Here is an 11,348-nt window from a genome sequence, read left to right on the forward strand (position 1 = left end):
CAGGATTGTACGAACCTTGGACAGATGTGCCGGTAAAATTCCGCCTGATGTGTATTGCTGAATTTCCCAACTATTTAAAAGAATTCTTCACTTTGTGACTGAGGGCCATCGTCACTCATCACAATTCAAGAAAGCCAGAACAACTGCTTTCTATGGATCTTACTGGTGATCCTTGATGCCAGTTTATCTAACTCTGGCAGAGTGGCACTGCTGCCTCACAGTGCCAGGGACCCGGGTTCTATACCCACCCTCAGGTCACTGACTGTGTGGAGTTTGCACATTCTCCCCGTATCTGCATGGGTTTCCTCCAGGTGCTCCGGTTTCCTCCAAAGATGTGTGGGTTGATTGGCCGTGCTAAATTGTCCCTTAGTATCAGGGGGGTGAATATGTGGGTGGGATTGTGTTCAGTGCAGACTTGATGGGCTGATTGCCTCTGCAGTGATTCCCAATCATTGGAATAGAGGTTTATTGGTGATGAGATAGTCAATCCCAAAGAGAGTGAAGCTCCAGGCTTCACCCACTGTGTGTCTGGGATGCCATGAGCGCGTCTTGAACTGGCTTGCTTGGTTTTCATCATAGCTCTGGCTGATGTGGCCTTTGATCCTATTGCTCAGGTTTGGTCAGTAAAGCACTTCTCTCGTCTTCTTCTTTCCTCAGAGATGATGACCCCAGTTCTTTTGTTCAAGATGCCTTTCTCAGGCAATCACCTCATCCAACCCTCCTTGGGCGGCACGGTAGCACAGTGGGTTAGCACTGCTGCTTCACAGCTCCAGGGTCCTGGGTTCGATTCCCGGCTCGGGTCACTGTCTGTGTGGAGTCTGCGCATTCTCCTCGTGTCTGCGTGGGTTTCCTCCGGGTACTCCGGTTTCCTCCCACAGTCCAAAGATGTGCGGGTTAGGTTGATTGGCCGTGCTAAGAAATTGCCCCTTAGTGTCCTGAGATGTGTAGGTTAGAGGGATTAGTGGGTAAATGTGTAGGGATGTGGGGGTAGGGCCTGGGTGGGATTGTGGTCGGTGCAGACTCGATGGGCCAAAGGGCCTCTTCCTGCACTGTAGGGTTCTGTGTTCTAACCCTCTCTCACAGTAACATGGTCATCTTTTCAAGGTAACTTCCTGTCCAACTTGGTGTCTCATTGCTTGACTTGGGCAGGGCACCTGGCAGCCAGGGTCACGGCTGGGTTGATGACTTCAGGAGCATCTTGGGGGGATTTAATCTGGAAGATATCACACACAGTCACAGCGTCAGTTTTCTTTGTCCACAGATCTGAAGGAGGAAGGACATGTTAGTAGGTTGGTGAAGAAAGCATATGGGACACTTGCCATTATCAGTTGAGGCATAGGTTACAAAAGTAGGGAGATCATGTTGGGATTGTATCAAACTTTGGTGAGGGCACAGCTGGAGTAGTGTGTGCAGTTCTGGTCGCCGCATTATAGGAAGGATGTTATGGGGTGTGGAGAACCCGATAAGATTAAAATGACTTACCTGCTGCTCCTGGTGGTTTCCAGCGTAGTCTCAACCGTGCCAGATATCCGGTGCTCGGAGATGCACGTGCTTTGAGAATGCACGCATGAATCTGGTGTATTGGCCCACACACAATTCTCCCCGCCCAACGCACTAAAGAATTAGTGTGATAGGATGGGAGAATCTCTCTCTCTCAATCTCTCCCCTGTTTCCCATCTCATCGTTGTTTGAGATCCGACCCTTCATGGAGGCGTCATCAGCAAACTTGAAGATGCATAATCCTTGTGCATAAGGCAATCAGATCAACCGTTCAGGTTTATTTTAAGACTTGCACAACAGTGCTAGCCGAGACAGAAACGCTCGTGAATGGTTAGAGCAAATTATTGTGGAGCAGCAACTCTTTTGTATTTGCCCTTTTGAAGGTCTCTGTGGAATATCGCGGCTTTGAGCTGGAGACAGACGGAGCTCCTTGCCATTCCTCAAACCTCCCAGCAATAACTAGGCTTCGGTTTGGCGTTCTTGGTGCCAGGGCTGTGAGGTTTACCATGTGGCTGTGCATTACAGGCGGAATCTCTGGGAATATTTCAGCTGCTGTGGCCACAATAAGGGTGGTGAATCTCTGGAATTCTCTGCCCGTTGAAGTGGTGGAGGTTGCCTCACTGAATATATTTAAGTCACGGGTAGATAGGTTTTTGACAGACAGGGGAATTAAGGGTTATGGGGAGAAAGTGGGAAAGTGGAACTGATCCACTTCAGATCAGCCATGATCTTATTGAATGGCGGGGCAGGCTCGAGGGGCTAGATGGCCTACTTCCTGCTCCTATTTCTTATGTTAACTTCATTGCAGTGTTAATGGAAGCCTGTTGTGGCACTGATAGATAAAACTATTTGTTGCATTTGTGCAGGTGAGTTATTGAAGCAGCAAAGACAAATATTTAATTCCAGGAGAACGGAGTCAATCACAGGGCTCTTTCCATCTATTGTTCAAATACCGGATTTGAACTTCAAGGAGAAATCTGTGTGTCTATTTAAAGCTAAGTTGTCATTTCTGGTCTGTGTTCTTTTTTGGAGAAAATCATTCCCTTGCATTCCAGCTTCCTTTGAAGTTTGCTGTATAAAAACTCATTTACGGGATGTGGGCCAGTATTTAGTGTCCAACTCTTACTGCCCTGGAGAAGGTGGTGATGAAGTGTCTTCCTGAGCCGCCACGGTCCATGTGGCGTCGGTACACCCACAGTGCTGTTAGGGAGGGATGATGACCCAGCTACGGTGAAGGAACGGTGATGTACTTCCAAACCAGGGTGGTGCGTGGTTTGCAGGGGAACCTCCAGGTGGTGGTGTTTCCTTTGGCCTTTATCGCGAGGGGGATAGAATATAAACGCAGGGAGGTCTTGCTGCAACTGTACAGGGCACTGGTGAGGCCGCAGCTGGAGTACTGTGTGCAGTTTTGGCCCCCTTATTTGCAAAAGGATATATTGGCCTTGGAGGGAGTGCAGAGAAGGTTCACCAGGCTGATACCGGAGATGAGGTGGTTAGCCTATGAGGAGAGATTGAATAGATTGGGCCTGTACTCAATGGAGTTTAGAAGGCTGAGGGGGGATCTTATAGAGACGAACAAGATAATGAAGGGGCTAGATAGGGTAGAGGTAGAGAGATTCTTTCCACTTGGAAAGGAAACAAGAACTAGAGGGTACAGCCTCAAAATAAGGGGGAGTTAGTTTAGAACAGAGTTGAGGAGGAACTTCTTCACTCAAAGGGTGGTGAATCTCTGGAATTCTCTGCCCATTGAAGTGGTGGAGGCTACCTCGCTGAATATATTTAAGTCACGGGTAGATAGGTTTTTGATAGACAGGGGAATTAAGGGTTATGGGGAGAAAGCGGGAAAGTGGAACTGATCCACTTCAGATCAGCCATGATCTTATTGAATGGCGGGGCAGGCTCGAAGGGCTAGATGACCTACTCCTGCTCCTATTTCTTATGTTCCATGTGTCTGCTGCTCTTGTCCTTCTAGATGGTAATGGTTGAGGGGTTTGTAAGGTGCTCCCTACGGAGCCTGGGTGAGTTCCTGCAGTGCATCTAGTAGGTGGTACGCACTGTGTGTCGGTGATGGAGGGAGTGAATGTTTGTGGAAAGGGTAGCAAGCAAGGGGGTTGCTGTGTCCTGGATGGTGTGGGTTTCCTCCGGGTGCTCTGGTTTCCTCCCACAGTCCAAAAGACATGCTGGTTAGATGCATTGGCCGTGCTAAATTCTCCCTCGGTGTACCCGAACAGGCCCCAGAGTGTGGCGAGTGGGGGATTTTCACAGTAACTTCATTGCAGTGTGAAGGTAAGCTTACTTGCGATACGAATAAATATATTTTAAATCATTCAACCTTACAGTGCAGAAAGAAGCCATCGAGTCTGCACTGACTGTTTGACAGAGTATCTTACCCAGGCCCTTCCTCCGCCCAACCCCATAACCCCACCCATTTACCACAGCCAATTAACCTAACTTGCATATCTTTGGACACTGAGGGACAATTTAGCACGGCCAGTAAACCTAACCAGCACGTCTTTTGGGCTGTGGCACCCGGAGGAAACCCACGCAGACACGGGGAGAGCATGCAGACTCCACACAGTCAGTGACCTGAGCCGGGAATCGAACATGGGTCCCTGGGGCTGTGAGGCAGCAGTGCTAACCACCTTGCTGCCCCTATATGGCTGCTGTACATAAGGGTGGCACGATGGCACAGTGGTTAGCGCTGCTGCTTCACAGCACCAAGAACCCGGGGTTGATTCCCAGCTTGGGTCGCTGCCTATTTCAAGTCTGCATGTTCTCCCCGTGTCTGCGTGGGTTTCCTCCGGGTGCTCCGGTTTCCTCCCACAGTCTGAAAGACGTGCTGGTTAGGTGCATTGACCCGAACAGGCGCTGGACTGTGGCGACGAGGGGAATTTCACAATAACTTGATTGCAGTGTTAATATAAGCCTTACTTGTGACTGGTAAATAACTGTATAGCTTAATTAAAAACGAACAGCTTCTGTGTTTTAACCTCAAGATTACCTGATGGACGGATTTCTTTGCCACGAGCACAGATACTGAACTAATACCAACATCCTGGGAAATTCTCAAACAAAATACCCTGTTACTGTCAGACCTGGAATGAAAGACACAATCTGTGATTGTAATTATTCTATTCATTCTTTGGTTTGGCCATTTAAGAAGTATTATCTCCCGTGTTTCTATGTAAACCTGTTCATATAATAAATATCTTGTGTGCAGTCACAATCTAATTAAGCCTCCATCAGAAACTCAGCGTGGAATTTTACTGGAATGTTTGCCCAAGGTTGGTACGATCCCGTTGAGATTAACGGAGAATGCTGTTCTCCGAGTTTCGCCCGCCCTGGAATCGGAATGGCCACGCCAGTGGAATTCCAGCCTCAACCTGTTATTCTTTTCTTATCCGATTACCTTTGACAGATACTCATTTCCTGAGCACATATTTCATTAAAGTCTCTCGGTTTCTTTGCCATCTCCCTTGGTTATTTTGAGGACCAAACTGTGCATGAGCCGCAGGGACTTTGTTTTAAAAAAAATACTTTTAACCCTGTTTCAAAAATCATTAAACTCAAAGGGTGGGATTTTCCAGTCTTGGGGGCAAGCGTGGCTGGAAAATCCCGCCTGAGGTCAACAGATCAATTGCATGGTCTGCCCCGCGCCCACTCCGATTCCTGTGGTAGTGGGATGGGAAAATTCTGCCCATTGGGTGAGATTTTCCAGCCTTTTTACCCGCGGGATCTTCCAGTCCTGCCGTGGCTCGTTGCAGGGCGGACAAACCAAACAAATGCTGCAGACCCAGAAACATAGAAACTAGAAGCAGGAGTAGGCCATTCCGCCCTTTGAACCTGCTCCGCCATTCATTTTGATCGTGGTTGTTCATCAAATTCATATCCTAATCCCTCCTCCCCCCCCCATATCCCTTAATCCCTTTAGTCCCAAGAGCTATATCTAATTTCTTCTTGAAATCAAACAATGTTTTGGCCTCAATTACATTCCGTGATAGTGAATTCCACACATTCACCACCCTCTGGGTGAAGAAATCTCCCCTCACCTCAGTTCTAAAAGCTTTACCTCTTCAAACTCTGACCCCCCAGTTCTAGACTCTCCCCACCATTGGGAACATTCTTTCTGAATCTACCCTGTCGAGCCCTGTTTGAATTTTATAAGTTTCTATGAGATTCCCTCTCACTCCTCTAAACTCCAGTGAATATAATCCTAACCGACTTAATCTCTCCTCATATGACAGAGCTGCCATCCCAGGAATCAGCTGGTAAATCTTCGCTGCACTATAGCAAGGACATCCTTCCTCAGATAAGGACATCAAAACTGCACTCTGTATTCCAGGTGTGGCCTCACCAATGCCTTATACAAAACATCCGATCCCTATATTCAAGTCCTCTCGCTATAGAGGCCAACATACCACTTGCCTTCTTTACTACCTGCTGTAGCTGTGCGCTTACTTTCAGCGACTGATGTATGAGGGCTCCAAGGTCTCGTTGAGTATTCACCTCTCAATTTACACTCATTCAAGTAGTAATCTGTCTTCCTATTGTTGCACAGTAAGAAGTCTCTCAACACCAGGTTAAAGTCCAACAGGTTTATTTGGTAGCAAAAGCCACAAGTTTTTGAGCCTCTGACCCTTCGTCAGGAGAGTGGAGAGTCACAGAGTAGAGAAACTGCAGAAAAGATTCACAGGAATGATCCCAGGAATGAGGAACTTCAGTTACGGGGATCGATTGGAGAAGTTGGGACTGTTTTTCTTGAGGAAACACCAGGCTGATACCGGAGATGAGGGGGTTAGCCTATGAAGAGAGATTGAATAGACTGGGTCTGTACTCGTTGGAGTTTAGAAGGCTGAGGGGGGATCTTATAGAGACTTACGAGATAATGGAGGGGATGGATAGGGTAGAGGTAGAGAGATTCTTCCCGCTTAGAAAGGATAGCAGGACTAGAGGGCACAGCCTCAAAATAAGGTGGGGGGGGGGGCAGTTTAGATCAGAGTTGAGGAGGAACTTCTTCACTCAAAGGGTGGTGAATCTCTGGAATTCTCTGCCTGTTAAAGTGATGGAGGCTACCTCGCTAAATATATTTAACTCACGGGTGGATAGGTTTCTGATAGACAGGGGAATTAAGGATTATGGGGAGAAAGCGGGAAAGTGGAACTGATCCACTTCAGATCAGCCGTGATCTTATTGAATGGCGGGGCAGGCTCGAAGGGCTAGATGGCCGACTCCTGCTCCTATTTCTTATGGTCTTGGGAAGAGAAGATTGAGAGAAGATTTGATCGAGGTGTTCAAAATCGGGAGGAATCTGGTATGGAATAGATAGGGGGAGGTCATTCCTATTGCGGGAAGGGTCAAGAACCAGGTGACAACAACTTAAGGTAACTGGAGAAAGAAGGAATGAGGGTGGCAACAGCACGTGGTCAGGATGTGGAATGTGTTGAGTATGATGGAGAACTAGACATCTGATTGAGGACAAGCCAATACTTTATAAATGGTTTATCATAAGTTCCTTGCTTCTATAGTGTGATATAGTATAGTTCAGAAAGCCCAGGGTCCTGTATGCTTTATATGTAATAAGAGGAATTTTCTGAGGTGTCCCTGGGGGTGCCCTATATTTAGTTGACCTCACTCAACCAATACATAGACTGCGAAAAACAGCGTATATAATTAAAGAATGAGAAGGAATTTATTTGCCAATGCTTGCATCAGGAGGGACCCACAGTCAATGAGGGGTGAAATCCCTCTCTGAGCTCATATCGCAATTACATTTATTCTGAACATTTCAATATCCTGCCCAGCCTCGTTAATCAGACTGCAGAGTCCAATCACAATATTAAACATTATTCCCTTAGCCAACAGCCTTCCGCATGTCAACAGGACTCGGAGATCATTAGCTCATTGCCCCTGTAGGTTCCTTCCCTGTTACCTAGGAAACCGAACCCACACCAATTCTGGTAATGAAGGCCCCTGCTTACAGCCGTGAATCTTAATCGGCAACAGGAGTCATTCTCTTCCCGAAGCTGGCCTCTCCTGAGAGACTGTCCCAACCTCGCTACCCGTGAATGAATTTACGTCCTTAAATAGCAGGCCTATTAAACTTGCCTCCCGTATCCCCAAAAACAGAAGGTGCCTTTCTGTGCTCCATTGTGTTAACAGAATTCGGCCTGCCTACCGGTGCGTTTCCCAGCATGCACCATCCACAGTGAAGTTGGCCAAGGGTGCACACTACATATATATTGAACAATACAGTTGAAGTTTAGAATGCTTGGTTAATTTGTGGTTATACAGTTTATAATACCTTTGCATATTTTGTACCAGGCACATTGTGAATTCTATAAATATAAGACACTTTATAATTACCTTAATCTAGTCTACATCATAGATTCATAGAACCCTACAGTGCAGAAAGAGGCCATTCGGCCCATCGAGTCTGCACCAAACACAATCCCACCCAGGCCCTACCCCCATATATTATACCCACTAATCCCTCTAACCTACGCATCCCTAGACACTAAGGGGCAATTTCTTAGCATGGCCAATCAACCTAACCCGCACATCTTTGGACTGTGGGAGGAAACAGGAGGAAACCCACGCAGACACAAGGAGAATGTGCAAACTCCACACAGACAGTGACCCGAGGCAGGAATCGAACCCAGGACCCTAGAGCCGTGAAGCAGCAGTGCTAACCACTGTGCTACTGTGCCGCATATTATGGTAAAACTAAAATGAAGGGCCTCATGCTAAGAATTCTATACTACCCCCCATCACCATGTCACCTTCAATGATACGTGCACATGGACAAAGCAACCCTCTTGATTGGCACCACATCTACAAACATCCATTCCCTCCATCACCAATGCTCAGTAGCAGTAGTGTGTGCAATCTACAAGATACACTGCAGCAATTCACCAAAGATCCTTAGACAGCACCTTCCAAACCCATGACCACTTCCATCTAGAAGGACAAGGGCAGCAGATACCTGAGAACACCCCCACCTGCAAGTTCCCCTCCAAGTCACTCACCATCCTGACTTAAAGTTTATTTATTAGTCACAAGTAGGTTTACATTAACACTGCAATGAAGTTACTGTGAAAATCCCCTAGTTGCCACACTCCGGCACCTGTTTGAATACACTGAGGGAGAATTTAGCACCTAACTAGCACATCTTTGGACTGTGGGAGGAAACCAGGGCACCCAGAGGAGATCCACGCAGACGCAAGGAGAATGTGCAAACTCCACACAGACAGTGACCCGAGCCAGGATTTGAACCTGGGTCCCTGGCGCTGTGAAGCAGCCGTGCTAACCACCGACTTGGAAATATATCGGCATTCCTTCGCAGTCGGTGGGTTACAATCCTGGAATTCCTTCCCTAATGGCACTGTGGGTCAACCCATGGCACAGGGACCGCAGCGATTCAAGGAGGCAGCTCACCACCACCTTCTCAAGGGCAACAAGGGATGGGCAATCAATGCTGGCCAGCCAGAGATGCCCATGTCCCAGGGTTATGGAGATAGCACCTGGGTGGGATTGTTGTCAGTGCAGGCTTGATAGGCTGAATGGCCTCCTCCTGCACTATTGGGATTCTATGAAACAATTGTACATTGGGGCGAAGCACAAAGGACAAAATAAAAAATAAGTACACCCAGTTCCCTCTCCCCTGCACCCCCTTTTCATTTGCGCCCTTTAGTTCATATTGCCTCTGTTTTTCCTTCCCTATCAACATGAGTCACTTCACACTTCTCTACGTTACAATTCATCTGCCGCTTGTCCACCCATTTCACTAACCCACTCATGTCCTTCTGAGGTTCAGGCGTATCCTCATCACAGCTCACAATACTCTTAAGCGGTGTTTCAATCAGAATCTCTTTGTCTGTCTGCAGTCAGTTGTAACCATTTCACCAACCTTCCTCATGCCTCAATGTTCAATCCAACTGGGAAAATAAAACAGGTTAGACCATTCTTTTTTCCCTGTTTTACTGGTGTTCCATTTTATAGGATAGAGACTAGTTTAGACCAATATTTTTCCTTCCAGATACAAAAGCTCGCCCAATCCATCACGCCTCCCATCCGTTGACTCCCAATGCTTTGGCTGACAAATTATTTCAAACTTTTGTAGCCTTTTATTTCTGAATGTTACTGTTCAGTCGTTATGTACCTCTATTCTGGCTTTCCCTATCCATTCAACATTTAAATACTCACCTACATTCCTCCTGTCTCCACACTACCCATTTTAATCTTTTCTAATCTTTATAATCAGCTTCTCCCCTTTACACTCTGGATCATTCTCATTGTTCTTTGTGCTTTCCCCCAATGTCCATTTGTTTCATAGAATCCCAACTGTGCAGGAGGAGGCCATTTGGCCTATCAAGCCCGTACCGACAACAATCCCACCCAGGTCTTATCCCCATAGCCCCATGTGCTTACCCCGCACATCTCCCTAAGGGACAATTTAGTATGGCTAATCGACCTCACCCATACATCTTTGTACTGTGGGAGAAAACCCACGCAGACACGGGGAGAATGTGCAGACCCCACACAGAGAGAGGCCCAAGGCTGGAATTGAACCCGGGTCCCTGATGCTGCGAGACAAGCAGTGTTACACCGTGACTGTAATGTTCTGAGTGCTGTCTTGTTTCTATGCTGCGGGACGGTCAACACCATTGCTGTAATTTTACTAATAACAGGACATGAACACACAACTGCAAGGCATCTGCAGCCTTGTTACCATCTCTCCTATCTGACCTTTGAACCCCTCCCAGGTCAGGTGACCCCATGATGCACAGAGTGTACTGTGTTGAGTCCAATACTGGAATCCTCTACCCCAATCACCTCATTATTATGACAAGTACCACAAGAGAGATCTGGTCAGTAAATCCTAAAGCCTCTCTATAAACCATTGACCTGATTAAATATCACAGTCTTCAATGTGAGTTTCAGTTCTTTCTCACAAGGACTGGATATTGGACATGTAGGGCCTTTTTGGTAGAATCCAAGGATGGTTCTGGTTTGTTTGAGTTGATTTATTATTGTCACATGTTGGGGATACAGTGAACAGCATTGTTTCTTGTGCATTCTGCAGACGAAACATACCGTTCATAGACAACATAGGGGGGAAGGAAAGGAGAGGGTGCAGAATGTAGTGTTACAGTCATAGCTAGGGTGTAGAGAAAAATCAACTCAATATAAGGTAGGTTCATCCGATGGCAGCAGGGAAGAAGCTGTTCTTGAGTCAGTTGGTACGTGATCTCAGACTTTTGTATCTTTTTCCTGATGGAAATAGGTGGAAGAGAGAATGTCTGGAGTGTGTGGGGTCTTTAATTATGCTGGCTGCTTTTCTGAGGCAGTGGGAAATGTAGACAGAGTCACCGGGTGGGAGATTGGTTTGCGTGATGGACTGGGCTATGTTCACAACCCTTTGTAGTTCCTTACAGTCTTGGGCAGAGCAGGAGCCCATACCAAGCTGTGATACAACCAGAAAGGATGTTTCCAATGGGGTGCATCTGTAAAAGTTGGTGAGAGCCGCAGCGGACATGCCAAATTTCCTTAGCCTCCGGAGAGTGTAGAGGCGTTGGCGATGTGTGAACAAACCCCTGATGTTGGGCAGCGAGAGTGAATGAAGATTGGGTGACTGTTAGTAGAAGCCCTAAGGGTTCTGGACTGAATGAGGGGAGTGATTGTGCCCCTCACAGCCTGAGAATCTGGTGAACTGGTTCAACAACAATAATCTCTCCCTCAGTGGTAACAAAATGAAGGAATAGTCATCGACTTCAGGAAGTGTAGAGGAGAACATGTCCCTGTCTACATCAATGAGGATGAAGTAGAAATGGTCGAGAGCTTTAGGTTTT

The sequence above is a fragment of the Carcharhinus amblyrhynchos genome, chromosome 30 (assembly GCF_965287045.1).
Source record: "Carcharhinus amblyrhynchos chromosome 30, sCarAmb.v2.hapA, whole genome shotgun sequence".
Lineage (NCBI taxonomy): Eukaryota > Metazoa > Chordata > Chondrichthyes > Carcharhiniformes > Carcharhinidae > Carcharhinus > Carcharhinus amblyrhynchos.